The 14023-nt window shown below is 33.5% G+C and overlaps 1 protein-coding gene across 3 annotated transcripts in view; it reads left to right on the forward strand.

Annotated features, from left to right (window-relative positions):
• Window positions 1–14023, forward strand: part of LOC127847897 (frizzled-5-like) — a 103181-nt gene that overhangs the window by 37566 nt on the left and 51592 nt on the right. The window contains exons 1-2 of one of the 3 annotated variants that reach the window (XM_052380127.1): window positions 2263–2396; window positions 11071–11157. The gene's annotated coding sequence lies outside the window, so the exon portion shown is untranslated. Of the gene's footprint in view, window positions 1–2262; window positions 2397–3674; window positions 3865–11070; window positions 11158–14023 lie in introns of those variants that run through there. The other 2 variants (XM_052380125.1, XM_052380126.1) reach the window with 2 other exon arrangements.

Below are 14023 nucleotides of genomic sequence, written 5' to 3' on the forward strand. Positions count from 1 at the left end.
AATGACGTCATTTCACAGTATTCAGTGAAAATTATCGATAATTTTCACTGTTAATTTTCACTGTTTGAAACAGTGAAATTATCAGTTTTAATTCACTGATATTTCTCTTTAAACAACCGGAAGGCATACAATAAAATGTAAATGAACGGTGAAAAACAAGAAAAAGAAAATTTGTTGGATTCGATGGAATATCGATTTTAATTCACTCGTGATCATAGAAAATATATATTTTCACTCGTTGCTGCGCCTCTCGTGAAAATGTTATTTTATATGATCACTCGTGAAGTAAATTCGATATGCCATCGAATCCAACAAAATTTAATATCCTCCATTTATTATTAGTAAGTATTTCGTATCTCATCAGGTAGGAGTGTCAGAAGTGAGTGTCCTCATAATATAATACATCCTCAGGCGCGGAAGAACATAAATAACTTTGAAGTACATACGGAATATTACGCTAGTCAATTGTTCCAAGAGTTTGTATCACTCGAGTGGCTTGTGTGATCCGCCTCGAGTGTGATACGAAATAGCACAAGCCACGAGAGTTATACAAACAAATTGACTAGCGTAATATTCCTTTTATTATATACAACAACTAACGAAAACAGTAAACAAATGTATTTTTTACTTTAACAAAACTGACAAAACAATGACTAAAACGGTACGCCATAGTTTATTTAAGACGCGTATGAATACAGTTTATGTAAATCAACGTGTAAACAGTCGAACCGGGAAAACACAGGTTTCCGACATGCTAACCTTAATGCCATCGTTAATCCAATTTTTATAACAATTAAGTTGACAACTTTAATCCGATGTTTATAACAAAAACGTTTAAACGATATGCACTTCCACTTCTATCTTCCATGTCTTTATCGAAACTTAGTTTAAACCACACTATTTTATTGTATTCCTATCGAAATATACATTTATACTTGATAAACACACACTCCAAAATACGTTTTTAACAGTTTACTGTTAAAAACCACCACGTCCGACATGTCCTTAAATTCCAGAGAGTTTAGATAAAACTGACGTCACACGATGTACTACGTAATATATTTCGTAATATAAAATATTTCTATTTTCGGTGCGTGTAATGTGACGTCATTAAATGGGTCAAAGTAGTCAGGCTAGATGGTAATACAGAATTGGAAACAGCGAGTAGCGTAATTCGGGATTTTTTATTTCAACGATTGATACAACCTGTATTTTGTTAAAAGCATTAAACAGGTATAGATTAAATAATTATTATTTGTTTCATCATAAATATTTTCCATAAATACTGTTTGGATCTGTTTTGGGCATGTAAGACTTGTTTGGTGATTAGTGACGATATCATAAACAAGAACTGTAAATTAAATTATACTTATTTTAAGTTGATTGAAAGAAAAATGTTTGTTTTCGTGGATTTCCAATTTATTTTAAAAATAATGGTTAACTTGCGTCGTGTTTAAAACTTGTTATAGGAAATATTCGTGAGCTTTGATTACAATTCGCTATACGTTCTATTAAAATATAAATTGTATTCGTCTGATAAAAGAACAATATTGACATGTTTATGTTTTGGCGGCGTATATTTTGTACACACAGCGCGATATCACAAAACGTGGCTTGCGATGTCATAATAGAAGTTAATTGAATCTCTAGGATTTCGTGTTATCATTTGCTTCCTGTTTTTTAACGTGTCAATCATCGTTGCGTCGACTGAAAGCGATTTACAGTTCATTCGTCAGAAACTCTTGGAAGCAAAGGGTTAATTGATTTTTCTGCAACTTGGTAAGTGTGTGTTGTATTAAATGATAAACATAAAGAGCTTGTATACGCGCATCAGAATGAATTTCATGTAGTGTTGTATGATATATGAAAATACTGTAGAAGTATAATCCTAAAGTAGTGTTGCAGCATTTTTTTCGCATATTGTAGCGTTCACATCAGTGAAAAATACGCTCTCATAAATCACAAGTGTGAGTATTGATTTTTGGCGTATTTGACTCTATTAAAAATTGTTAAATCACTTTTGAAAGCAATTCTGTTTAAGTGCAGTCGAACTAACGCATAGTTTGCAAAGTGTTACCTTTTTGTAGAACAACAACAACAAGTAATCGAACATCAACTAAACTGCAGAAAACTTTAACACAGTTACCCCTGTGCTGAACATTACTGCTGTAATTCTATCTGGAGTCGTGTTGAAGTGTAGACCAGCATTGTTATTAAAGGATTTTTGTATGCCTCATTTTACTTCATTTTAGATTAAGGTCTTTCGGGTAATAAATTATCGTTGACTCAATTACGTGTTTTGCGGGTATATGTTTTATATGGAATGCAATGATTTGAGAAGTTCATTTGTCAGAAAGAAAATTATTTGAATCGGATTTATAATTCGAGAGAGAAATGTGAGTAAAAGTGTATTTTATACAGATCTGTTATAAATTGACTATTTCAAATTAATTCAGTACAAGAGAGTGTGAATATAATATTTATTTGATTATGTACGTTAAATTTTGTGTCGGGTTTCTAATAAAGTTTTGAGAATTTTTATTATAGTCCATCGACCTTTTATAGTTTATATTTAAATATCAAGTTTTGTAAAAAAAAATGTATCTAGTAGAAAAAAGGGTTTTGAATAAAAAAGCAACTACAAAAACACATTTACCAGAATAATCAAATTATGATAAAATACTTGAGTGTCGTTATTTCTCAGGAGACTATTAATTTAATGTATGTGAAAGCTTTATTTCATTATTTAATTTAAAACAGTTCCATCATAACAACTAAAAGGCCTGATCCGTGAGATCGATCATATTTAAAAAGAAAAAAACGTTTTATTGACATACTCCAGCAGTACTTGTTTTGTATATTTATTTGTATCACATGTTATAATATGTTAAGTACATTAGTAATAATTGGATGTAAGTTAACGTTATGTTATATTTCTTTGTTCTTTAACGTCGCGTCCGTTATTTTATTAATTTGTGCATCTGTACATACACGTGTATTAATAGTTTACTATGTTTATATCTTATAATTATATAAGTTTCAATAAATTTACAATTTTTACATATATCTTGATAATTCGTGAACTCGTATGTTTCTCCCTAACTGTTATATAATATTGAATAAAATGTAGATCTAAATAGAACAGCATTACTCTTGTCATGCCTACATACGTATATGAATAATAACTCTTTTACGGTATTGTGTTTTTAACTTTCTGTACAAAAATGATACTTATTTGATTTAAACATTACTTAAAAATAAATTAATTTCCTTTTCCACTATAAATTGAGACGCGTTCTGAGAAAACTGGGCAAAATGCATGTGCGTTAGGTGTCGTCATAGTTTAGCCAGTGCAGTCCGCGCAGGCTAATCAGGGACGATACTTTCCGCTTTAATGGTATTTTTCGTTTAAAGGAAGTCCCTTCTTACCGAAAATCTTGTTTAGGCGGAAAGTGTCGTCCCTGATAAGCCTGTGTGAACTACACGTGCTAATCTAGGACGACACTTTACGCACATGCATTATGTTTAGTGTTCTCAGAACACGACTCAATTGAAAATGAAAAACTGTGAGAAGTTGAATGTCCTATGACAAGGGCCCACTTAACGTTGGCGTCAAGGAAGTCGCGTCTATTTTTATATAAATTGTAAACAAGTGTAGATTGAAAATAGTTTACTAGTTGTATTGGACTTTTGTACCAACAAGAGTGCAGTTATTTGATAAATAGCGTTAAGTATGTTGTGGTAAATGACGCGGACTTGAAATCAATTGTAGGTTTAACCAGTAGCTCGAATTTGTTTTCATAAAATACAAGGAGTAAAAGTGGAATATTATATAATTGGACTTAACACTTTGATAAGTTATTGGTGAGCTATATTTGCATTTTTTCGCGAGTGTAAATAAGATTCACGTAGACGGGTGTCGAAAATATGGATTTTACTTTATTTGACATAAAATAAATCTGTAATTTACTTTAGAAATACTATATGGCAATCAATTAGTGCTACGTATATTCCCTGATGCATTCCTTGAATAATTTCCAGTATTTTTTATCAGTTTCAAGAGTAATTTTCCTGAATGTCAAACTGTATTTTTAAATGTCTCGTATGACAAAAGAACTGATGTAGACACGCGCATGATAAATTCTAACAATATTGTCCTCATGTGAAAACTAGTTAACGTAATCAGAGGCTATTTCTAAACTTTCTGTTGATTACGTCATTTTTATTATGTGGTAATAAGTATCAAAATAACTGTAATGGCTTATAAAACTTGAGAAAAACGGATAAGAATAACGTTAAAAAGCTAATGATTTTCCAGAGACATTATCAAAGGGTTCCCGTGTTTGTTATTAAAAACTAAAGTCAGGATTCGTTCAGAGAAGCATTCAAACATATATTTCTGTGTGTGTCTTGCTGTTGATTACTGAAAAATAACGTACCTAAATTAAAAAAAAGATGCTTTGATTCTTTACCAAAACAGAACCTTTGATGACAAAGTGATCTTTAAGACAATATTATCTATTGATAGATTAGCAAAATCGCAATAAAAAAAAGTAATGTGTGTTCCAACACAAAAATATACTGTCTTCAAACAAGCCTAGCAACAAGTAACCCCCCCCTCCCCCAAACACATACACGCTCTACTGTGTGTGTGTTTTTAATGGCATTGTTTGTTTGTGTTGAATCAAGCATTTTTAATTTGTTTTTATTGGTTTCTTGCCTTTGAATTGAAATATTACAACAGTATATGTGTTCTGCTCTATGTAAGATATTATGGTGCATTTACCTATGTTAATAATTGATTTGTTTATAGTTTACGATAAAAATACTATTGACAGTAAATGAAATGTATTTTATTTGATGAAACATCATTGATGCACTTGTAAGTATAAAAAACAATCGTCATATATGTAAATATCTATTTAAATATCTAGTATATCTAAAAATATATCAACATGGTTATCAGCCATTTTTTGTTCATATTTGTAATTTACCCCACCCACTATTCTTGCATCACAATTATTGATAAAATTCGCATGAAATGTTATATTATTATATGTGTTAGTCCCATAGATGTGTATAAATGTGGTTAAGATGATAATTGTATCTAAACTGCTTTCAGGTACAAATTGAAACACGTCATAATTGAAAAAAAAACATGCTGTTTTACCCTTTTTTCACATATATAGCCATTCGTTTATTACATGTACAATATTTCACCAAAAAACTTATTTTTTAATAAGAATAATATTTCTTGATTGCTTAAATTAAAAGCTCACCAAAATAATGCAAAATATATGTTGTTTGTGTCATTTGCGAAAAAACGGTATGTTCTAGGTTTTTGGTCGGCCATCTTGGCGGTCATCTTGGATTTAGACCCCGAGGGCATAAAAAAAATTCTTGGGAACAAATTTTTCTTTTGCGCAAGACAATGTAGAACAACATCAGCATATTTAAAAAAAAAGGTTCCAATCATGCACCGTGGGCCTCCGTTCCTACTATACTAAATCGTAACTTAAAATATGAAAAATATCAGTTTATACATTGTTTATAATCAATTGAATCAGATTAAATGATAATGTGTCTATTTTTTTAAGACGTTTATTAATACTAAAATACGTAAGTAACTTCGAACACACGGTAGCATTTAAGATTTTGATCCCAAAGGTCACGTTTTCAAATATCTGCACATAACTGTAAATAACTGTTTTCATTTTTTGTAATTTTGTATTATAATTATGTTGTATTATTTAAAATATAATAATTCGTAACAGAACAAGTTTCACTCTTTCCTGATATGTTTCGTCTATATAGGCGTTTTCAAAGTTTGTTTTTATTTTTGAAATGTACCATTGTTTTGTTGAGTAAAAAAGAAAACGTAGCAAATTTGTAAAACAAACATCTTTGAAAAAGCCTATTTAGGCGAAATATATCAGGAAAGAGTGAAACGTGTTCTTTTTCAATTTATATTTATCCCTGCTGAATACGAAACTGAGTAATAATTTATACGTTTATGCATTACATGGACATAATTATGGGGATCTGTGGACAAGTCCCTTACGGCTATCTTATTAACCGATTGTTTAACTTGTTTTTCATTATTGAAAATGTACGAAGTAAAAGGGACATTTTATTGAAACACTTTGCTCGAAATAGCTATTTTAAAAACGTTTTCCACATGAACGTTCGACATCTCACGGTCCATAACTAACAACGAAGCAAAGTCTGCTTTATACTTTTTTTCATGTCCATCTATCACTTGTGCCATTTTAACACATTTATATATAACAATTAAACATTAATTTAAAGTTGTGCAAACCAGTATGGGCACACTTAAATATATGGGGACAGTGTCATATAGACCTTGTCAGGTATATTTTGGATGTCATAACTAATTATACAGCGTCAAATATAGTAACACGAATACCTATGGCAGATGAAATATCTTCTCGTTGAGCCAAGAATTGATGATATCTTGACTAGAACCAGAGAGGAGTAATTAATTATACCCTCTTAATATAGTAAATTTGAAAAGGATGAAGTTCAAATGTACGAATAAACATTAATCATCATCATCATCATCATCATCATCACAACCACCACCATCATCATCATTAGCATCTTCATCAGCATCATGAGCATCATCATCATTATCACCACTTACCACCACTAAGAATTGCCATCATAAACATCATCATTATTATCATCAACACCATCATAATCATCATCATCAGCAGCAGCATCCTCAGTATCATCATCACCATCACAACCACCACCACCATCATCATCATCATCCTCAGCATCATCATCACCAGCAAAACCAACACCACAACCACCACCACCTTCATAATCATCATCATCATCATCAGCATCATGATCACCATCATAATCGTCGTCGTCATCATCATGATCGTCGTCGTCGTCATCATCATCAGCAGCAGCATTATCATCATATTCATATTCATCAGCATATTCATCAGCATATTCATCAGCATATTCATCATCATATTCATCATCATCTTCATCTTCATAATTTTTATAATGGTGTTATCATCATCGTAGACAGTTCTTTTTTACCAAAGGAACAAAGATACAATCAGATCTGAAATAAAGATGTTAAAACAGAATTCAAAATACCCTGCAAGTAAAACAAACCGAAAAAAATATATTTAAAAACACATTTTTGGCTCGCAATTAGTCAACAGAGACCGGTGCAACATGCCCGCGCTCATTAAAATCAAATCATTAACATTAGCAGACGAACATATTATCTCAAAGAAATATAATTTTTATTGAAGGTTGCATGCATCTGGATAGATAGAATGCGATTTATAAGATGGCGTCTCGATAACCTATCTAGCACCGTAGTTTCTGTGAGACTTATGTGTTTCCTTTCTTCCGACTGCTGTATCTATCCGAATAGGTGTCTGGTACGTTCGAATTGGCGGGGCTTTTTGTTGTCTGTTGTCGTTTTTTGTTCCAAGCTGTAAGCGAGTCATTAAGGCAGGACAAAAGATGTGTTATCTTTTGAAGTATGAAAATTTTGCTGCATTTTGATAGTTGTTTTAAAACCTTTGAAATAATAACCATTTTCGGATACTATTATTTAAAATAACAATAATGAAGTTTTTTTTACATTTATATCGAATCTTGAACATTGTCAATACAAATTAGGCGCGAGAATTATTATCTGAGAAATCATTTTGATATTCAGTCAGTAGTTTTTTATTTTCTTCTTTTTTTTGAAATTCACCCAGTAGTTTCTGAAAATTTTCAATATTGCCACCTTAGGCCATGAACATCGACAGACAAACAAATTTTCCCTCACTCTTACGAACGTGTTTAACACAGGGACCTATACAAACAAAGTTTGTATAGGTCCCTGTTTAACACTAGTAAAATTATTTCAAGCAATTTTCGTTATTTATTATCTAATTATTACGAAACATTTGAATTTTGATGCGCGCTTAAATTGGTCACGTCACATTATTAATTTGAATGCATGTTATTTTAGTAAAGTAGCCGACTATGGGGCTGTTCGCAACTTTTTTATGCACATTGGCGAACAATTTAGAAACCATTGGGGATAATCGGGAAATTGAAGTGGCGCTAAGAGATGGCATGTCCGCATCGAGCACTTAGAATCAAGTTTCTGAACAATAGGTGATTGATAGAAGTTCTTTACAACGAATGTATTCATAAACTGTTGGAGAGGCCTTTTATCGAAAGTACTACATATAAAGTATTTGTGCAGGAAAAAGTAAGTGGGTTTCACGTTGGTCTTATATAAATTATAAATATAGGTCAAAGTGCTTTAGTAAAAGGGATTTAAAGATTGGTGTTAAGGTCCGTTTAAGGAATACATGTCCCGTCACGTAATACAGACCTTTGTAAGCCTGCTTATTAAAGAGCGAATCAGTAAGTTAAAAATCGTTTAAGACGAAAAACGATCGATCTAGAGATATTAGCTTTACAAAATGAGCGTAGTTCATCCAGCATTGTATCCAAATTACTATTTAACAACGGTGTGGTGCGTGTTGTTTGGTATGGGAACCGCGTCTCATCTTTAGCAAAAGTTACTAATTAAATATGGGACGAGCTTTGTGAAGAGGAGGTTTAATGCATGTGCGTGAAGTGTCGTCCCAGATAAACCTGTACGGTGTATTTTATCTGATTCCGGGTCGTTTTGCCCTGATTCCTGTTTGCCCCTGAGTCGTTTCGCCCTAATACCCGTTCTCACTATGTTGTTTCGCCTTAATTCCTGGGTTGTTTCGCCCAAGTTTTATATATATATATATATATATATATATATATATATATATATATATATATATATATATATATATATATATATATATAATATATACTTCCTTTTGACCCAGGGCGAAATTACTCATGGTGGCCAAGTGCGAACAGGTATGAGGGCGAAACGACCCGATACCTTCATGAATGTTTTTTATGTTGTCGCGAAAATGAATTACTTCTGGTATTTTTTTTACAATTTGTTTTAAAGAAAAATCTATTTGGACGTCGTTATATATTGAAATATGCATATCAGCGATACAAGCTATTATGGAGTTATATTAAACATGTTTTTATTTAAGAATAACACTTTGGAAATAATAAACCAAACAAAGCGGACATCTCCCGACTTCAGTTCCGATAGTTCCGGAATAATTACAGTTGTACTACCTTAAATTGATACTTTGCTTAAACGATCTGATGCTAATAAAAGGCAAGAAAAATTATTAAAAGTTTGCTGATTTATGATGGAGCCCTTTGGAAATCGGATTAAGTGTACCGGGAATCTACCCTTGAATTCAATCCGCGTGCTGACTTACTATGACTCGTTCACTAATAGCTCTATCGTATCCTTGCCGTCATTACATAGCAAGAGATGGTGGTCGATTCATATATCGTTTTATTTAAAGATAATTTAGACTTTTTTTTCTTTAATTTTACTTTGTTTTTATTGTAAACCATGTATACCGGTAAACGGATTGTGTAAAATAAAAAAGTTACAAAATAGAAATCCGTGCAGATTTGTAAGAATTTCGATTCAAAAATAATTTTGCTTATTAAGATTCTTTGTATTTTATTTTGCTATTATTTCCTGTACACAATGTATAAATGGATTTTATAAATTAAGAAAATATTACAAAATAGAAATCCGTTCAGATTCAGAAGGATTTGTCTTGCGTTTGCGGTGAGTACCGCTTTGTATAAAATCCCTACGAGGAGCTGAAGTATTAATTCAATGAAGCAATCGAATGTCCAATCATGTATGTGAACTACCAGCAATTAGCGTTACACAATAGACACGCGTTTCGCACGTGCAGAGTAATGAACCAGCACTATACGTTTCTTCGCACACTTCCTGCTCTGTTCGAGTGACTTTACTCAAATCTATCAGCCATTGTGCGCTAATTTCAATTTCACGTAACTGGAAAACATATGCAACGTCATTGTTTAAAATCTTTGTAATCGTTAATTGCGCTTGACCCTTGACTCACTTGCATCCTTTGATGTGTTTTCCTTATCTAAAAAGAGGTCTCAACAGTAAACTGTAATCACTTTCAAACAGTATCAGCATTGTTATATGTTAAAAGGGGGATTGAAGTGCTAAAAGTTTCGTCTCAGATGAGCTTTTGCAGTTTCTGCCTGCATTGGATTTTAATTTAGAAGTTTCATAATTTAAACGAAAATCCCAAAACATTGTCATCCCTAACCGAGGCTGAATCATATTTGACGTCATGACGTCTCATTTTTGTTACTTAACCCTTTACCACTTAGATACGTATTTTCACGCATGTGTAGTTCTTTAGAAAGTAAAATTAATTTTATACCTTTCTTACTATATTCAAGTTTTTAAGGCTTCAACTCCAAACCTTAGATACTGATGAGCAGCTTGAGTAACTCGCAGGCTGTTCTGATTTTATGCTCTTTGCATTTAGCCATTTTCACTTGGCTCTCTCATCACCCATATATCGCCGACATAGCCCCATCCAAGCAATCAAAATGTTGTATTTTTGTTTGTTTGTTTTGTAAGTAGACGTGTTATTTAGGGGTTTCTAATTTAATGAACAGTAGGCAACTATAAACACTAGTTACGTTTTAGTTTCAAACTCAAATTTATTAACTCTTTCAGTGCGGGAACCGAATTTTGAAGGCCTGTGCAAACAGTTTTGATCCAGATGAGAACGTGGCGTCTCATCAGGATCCAAACTGTTTGCTATTCTGATAGTATTCTTTGAAAAAAATCGAAGAAAATGCTAATTTTAGAAATTTAGCAGACAACATTTTAGCAGACGACAAATTTCCCAGCATGCAAAGGGATAATTCAGATTTCGTTGACGATGCATTCCCGTCTGCTTTGGGACGCAAAATAATGATTTCTTTATTCAACACTTACTTATAGAATTATCGTAGTATTCACTTTATGTTTCACTATTCCTGCAAAACGTACAAAATGAACAAACCGCACCATCGTCTTATATTTTACCAGTAAATGTTTTGGTAAAAAAAAATGTCCCGAAACAAAATCAACACAATTCTTTGTTCTATTTGCAGAGTTTCCCGGTTTCCGCTGCACGTTACAGCTCGAGCCTGATTTCAAAGCGTGACCACATTATCTCTCCTTGAGTTATCGGTTCAAAGGTAGAGTTTAGCCTCTATATTGGGCTTTTTAATTCTTTACGATAATTGGTGATGTTTTTCGTTGATTAGAATCTGATAGTTAGATTGGTAGTGGAATGTAGCCGCTGTTGGTTTAACAAAGAAAGGTCTATGAGGGTAATGGAATAGTTTAAAGAGGCAACGAAACACGGTCGTTTCTTAACAGTTATCAATATATTGTGTTCTGACATATTCTGGTGAAGCGTAACCTTTTTCTTTGGAATTGAACCAAGATCACCCTATTTAAATTCCTTTCACGCTATAAACATTAAAATATATTGTTGTACCAAATTCTAGTAAATTGTACCTTTTTCGGAAACCAAAATCACCCATTTTATAATTCTGTTAACGTTATAAACATTCGAAATATTTTGCTACATTATCAGAATATTATCAGATTCAGTTACCTTCCTGGCTTGTTTGCGTGCAATGATCAATCTAAGTTGCGTATTTACCATCGTCGAGCGTGTCTGTGAAGTCACAGTCCTTGCTTTAACCCATTTACGCCTGGTGAACTCTCCCATCCTTCTAAATTGGATCAATTGCATCATGCGGCGTCTCATCTGGGTCTACGCTGTTTGCCAATGCCTTTTTCTAGACGCTAGGCATAAATGGGTTAATGCATGCAAGAGACGGGCACATATGTGTTTTTACTAACTGTGTTTGTTTGCGTGCAAGAATTGAGCGTGTCTGCGTAGGAACCGTCCTTGCATGTTTCGGTGCAAGAATCGAGCCCGCCTCTGTATTCACCGTCCTTGTATTTTGGCGTGCAATATTCGAGCGCGTGGCTCTATGTACCGTCATTGCTTGTGCGTTGCTTGTCTGCGTGAAATAATCGAGCGCATCTGCGTATTTAACGTCCTTGTGTGTCGGCGTGCACGCGTGTTCGTTGATTAGGAACTAAATTATTATTATTACCTAAACACGCATGACTTCCTGTTTTCGCGTAAGTTTCGACAGCAAATAGCTGGTTCCGATTCAAACATGCACAGTTTCTCATTGTGTCCCAATTTCAATCAAGGTTGTTAGAGACACCGCTTGGATTTCCGCAGAAGTGTAGTTATCAATAGTTGTGTTTCATTTCGTAAGAAACTGATACAAAACGGGAAGAACATAATACTTCGTGATTCATGTGAAATATGTTCCTAAAAGTAGCTCGAATTTCATCAAATCGGTGCCCAACCTGTAAGAGTGTGTACAGGCGGGATATTTAGTCTTTGTGTAGATGAAAAATATATCGTGAAATGAAGACCGAAATACACGCATTTGATACGTATTTGCTTAACAAAAACGCTCTTTATAAATTCGGTGTAATACACATTTGTGCAGATGGGTTGGTTGACTTTCCGCAGGTTTGTTATTCACGAGTGTGCGGACATGTTTGACATACTTTTGTTTTAGAGCAAGTCTTAGACACAGGCGTATCTATACTGTTAAAAAGGTCAGTACAAAAAGGTCCGTTTATTATCGTTTAGTATGCTGCTTCCCCCTCCCAAACTCTCAAAATTGTCCATTAGTAATAAAAATAATAACATGACAAAGTTTGTCGAATTTTTTTATTTATATATATAAGTAAAAAAAAAATTTCGACACATTTTTTGTCATGTTATTTTTTTTATTACTAATGGACAATTTTGAGAGTTTGGGAGGGGGGTAGGAGCTGGGGGAGGGTGAGATTAGTAGCTAATGCCGAGAGCCTGTGTTGTGGATAATAGGATCTCAACTTTTGCATGTTTTAAAATTGAGATCTCGCAGTTAGCAGCTGTATTCTTCATCTCGCAGATAACAGTTTCATTCTTCATCTCGCAGAGAACAGTTTCATTCTTCATCTCGCAGATAACAGCTTCATTCTTCATCTCGCAGATAACAGTTTCATTCTTCATCTTGCAGATAACAGCTGTATTCTTCATCTCGCAGATAACAGCTTCATTCTTCATCTCGCAGATAACAGCTTCATTCTTCATCTCGCAGATAACAGTTTCATTCTTTATCTCGCTGATAACAGTTTCATTCTTCATCTCGCAGATAACAGCTTCATTCTTCATCTCGCAGATAACAGCTTCATTCTTCATCTCGCATATAACACCTTCATTCTTCATCTCGCAGATATGAGTTTCATTCTTCATCTCGCAGATAACAGTTTCATTCTTCATCTCGCAGATAACAGCTTCATTCTTCATCTCGCAGATAACAGTTTCATTCTTCATCTCGCATATAACAGTTTCATTCTTCATCTCGCATATAACAGTTTCATTCTTCATCTCGCATATAACAGTTTCATTCTTCATCTCGCTGATAACAGTTTCATTCTTCATCTCGCATATAACAGTTTCATTCTTCATCTCGCATATAACAGTTTCATTCTTCATCTCGCAGATAACAGCTTCATTCTTCATCTCGCAGATAACAGTTTCATTCTTCATCTCGCTGATAACAGTTTCATTCTTCATCTCGCTGATAACAGTTTCATTCTTCATCTCGCAGATAACAGCTGTATTCTTCATCTCGCAGATAACATCTTCATTCTTCATCTCGCTGATAACAGTTTCATTCTTCATCTCTCAGATAACAGTTTCATTCTTCATCTCTCAGATAACAGTTTCATTCTTCATCTCGCAGATCACAGTTCCATTCTTCATCTCGCTGATAACAGTTTCATTCTTCATCTCTCAGATAACAGTTTCATTCTTCATCTCGCAGATCACACCTTCATTCTTCATCTCTCAGATAACAGCTGTATTCTTCATCTCGCAGATAACATCTTCATTCTTCATCTCGCTGATAACAGTTTCATTCTTCATCTCGCAGATAACAGCTTCATTCTTCATCTCGCAGATAACACCTTCAT

The sequence above is a fragment of the Dreissena polymorpha genome, chromosome 10 (assembly GCF_020536995.1).
Source record: "Dreissena polymorpha isolate Duluth1 chromosome 10, UMN_Dpol_1.0, whole genome shotgun sequence".
NCBI lineage: Eukaryota > Metazoa > Mollusca > Bivalvia > Myida > Dreissenidae > Dreissena > Dreissena polymorpha.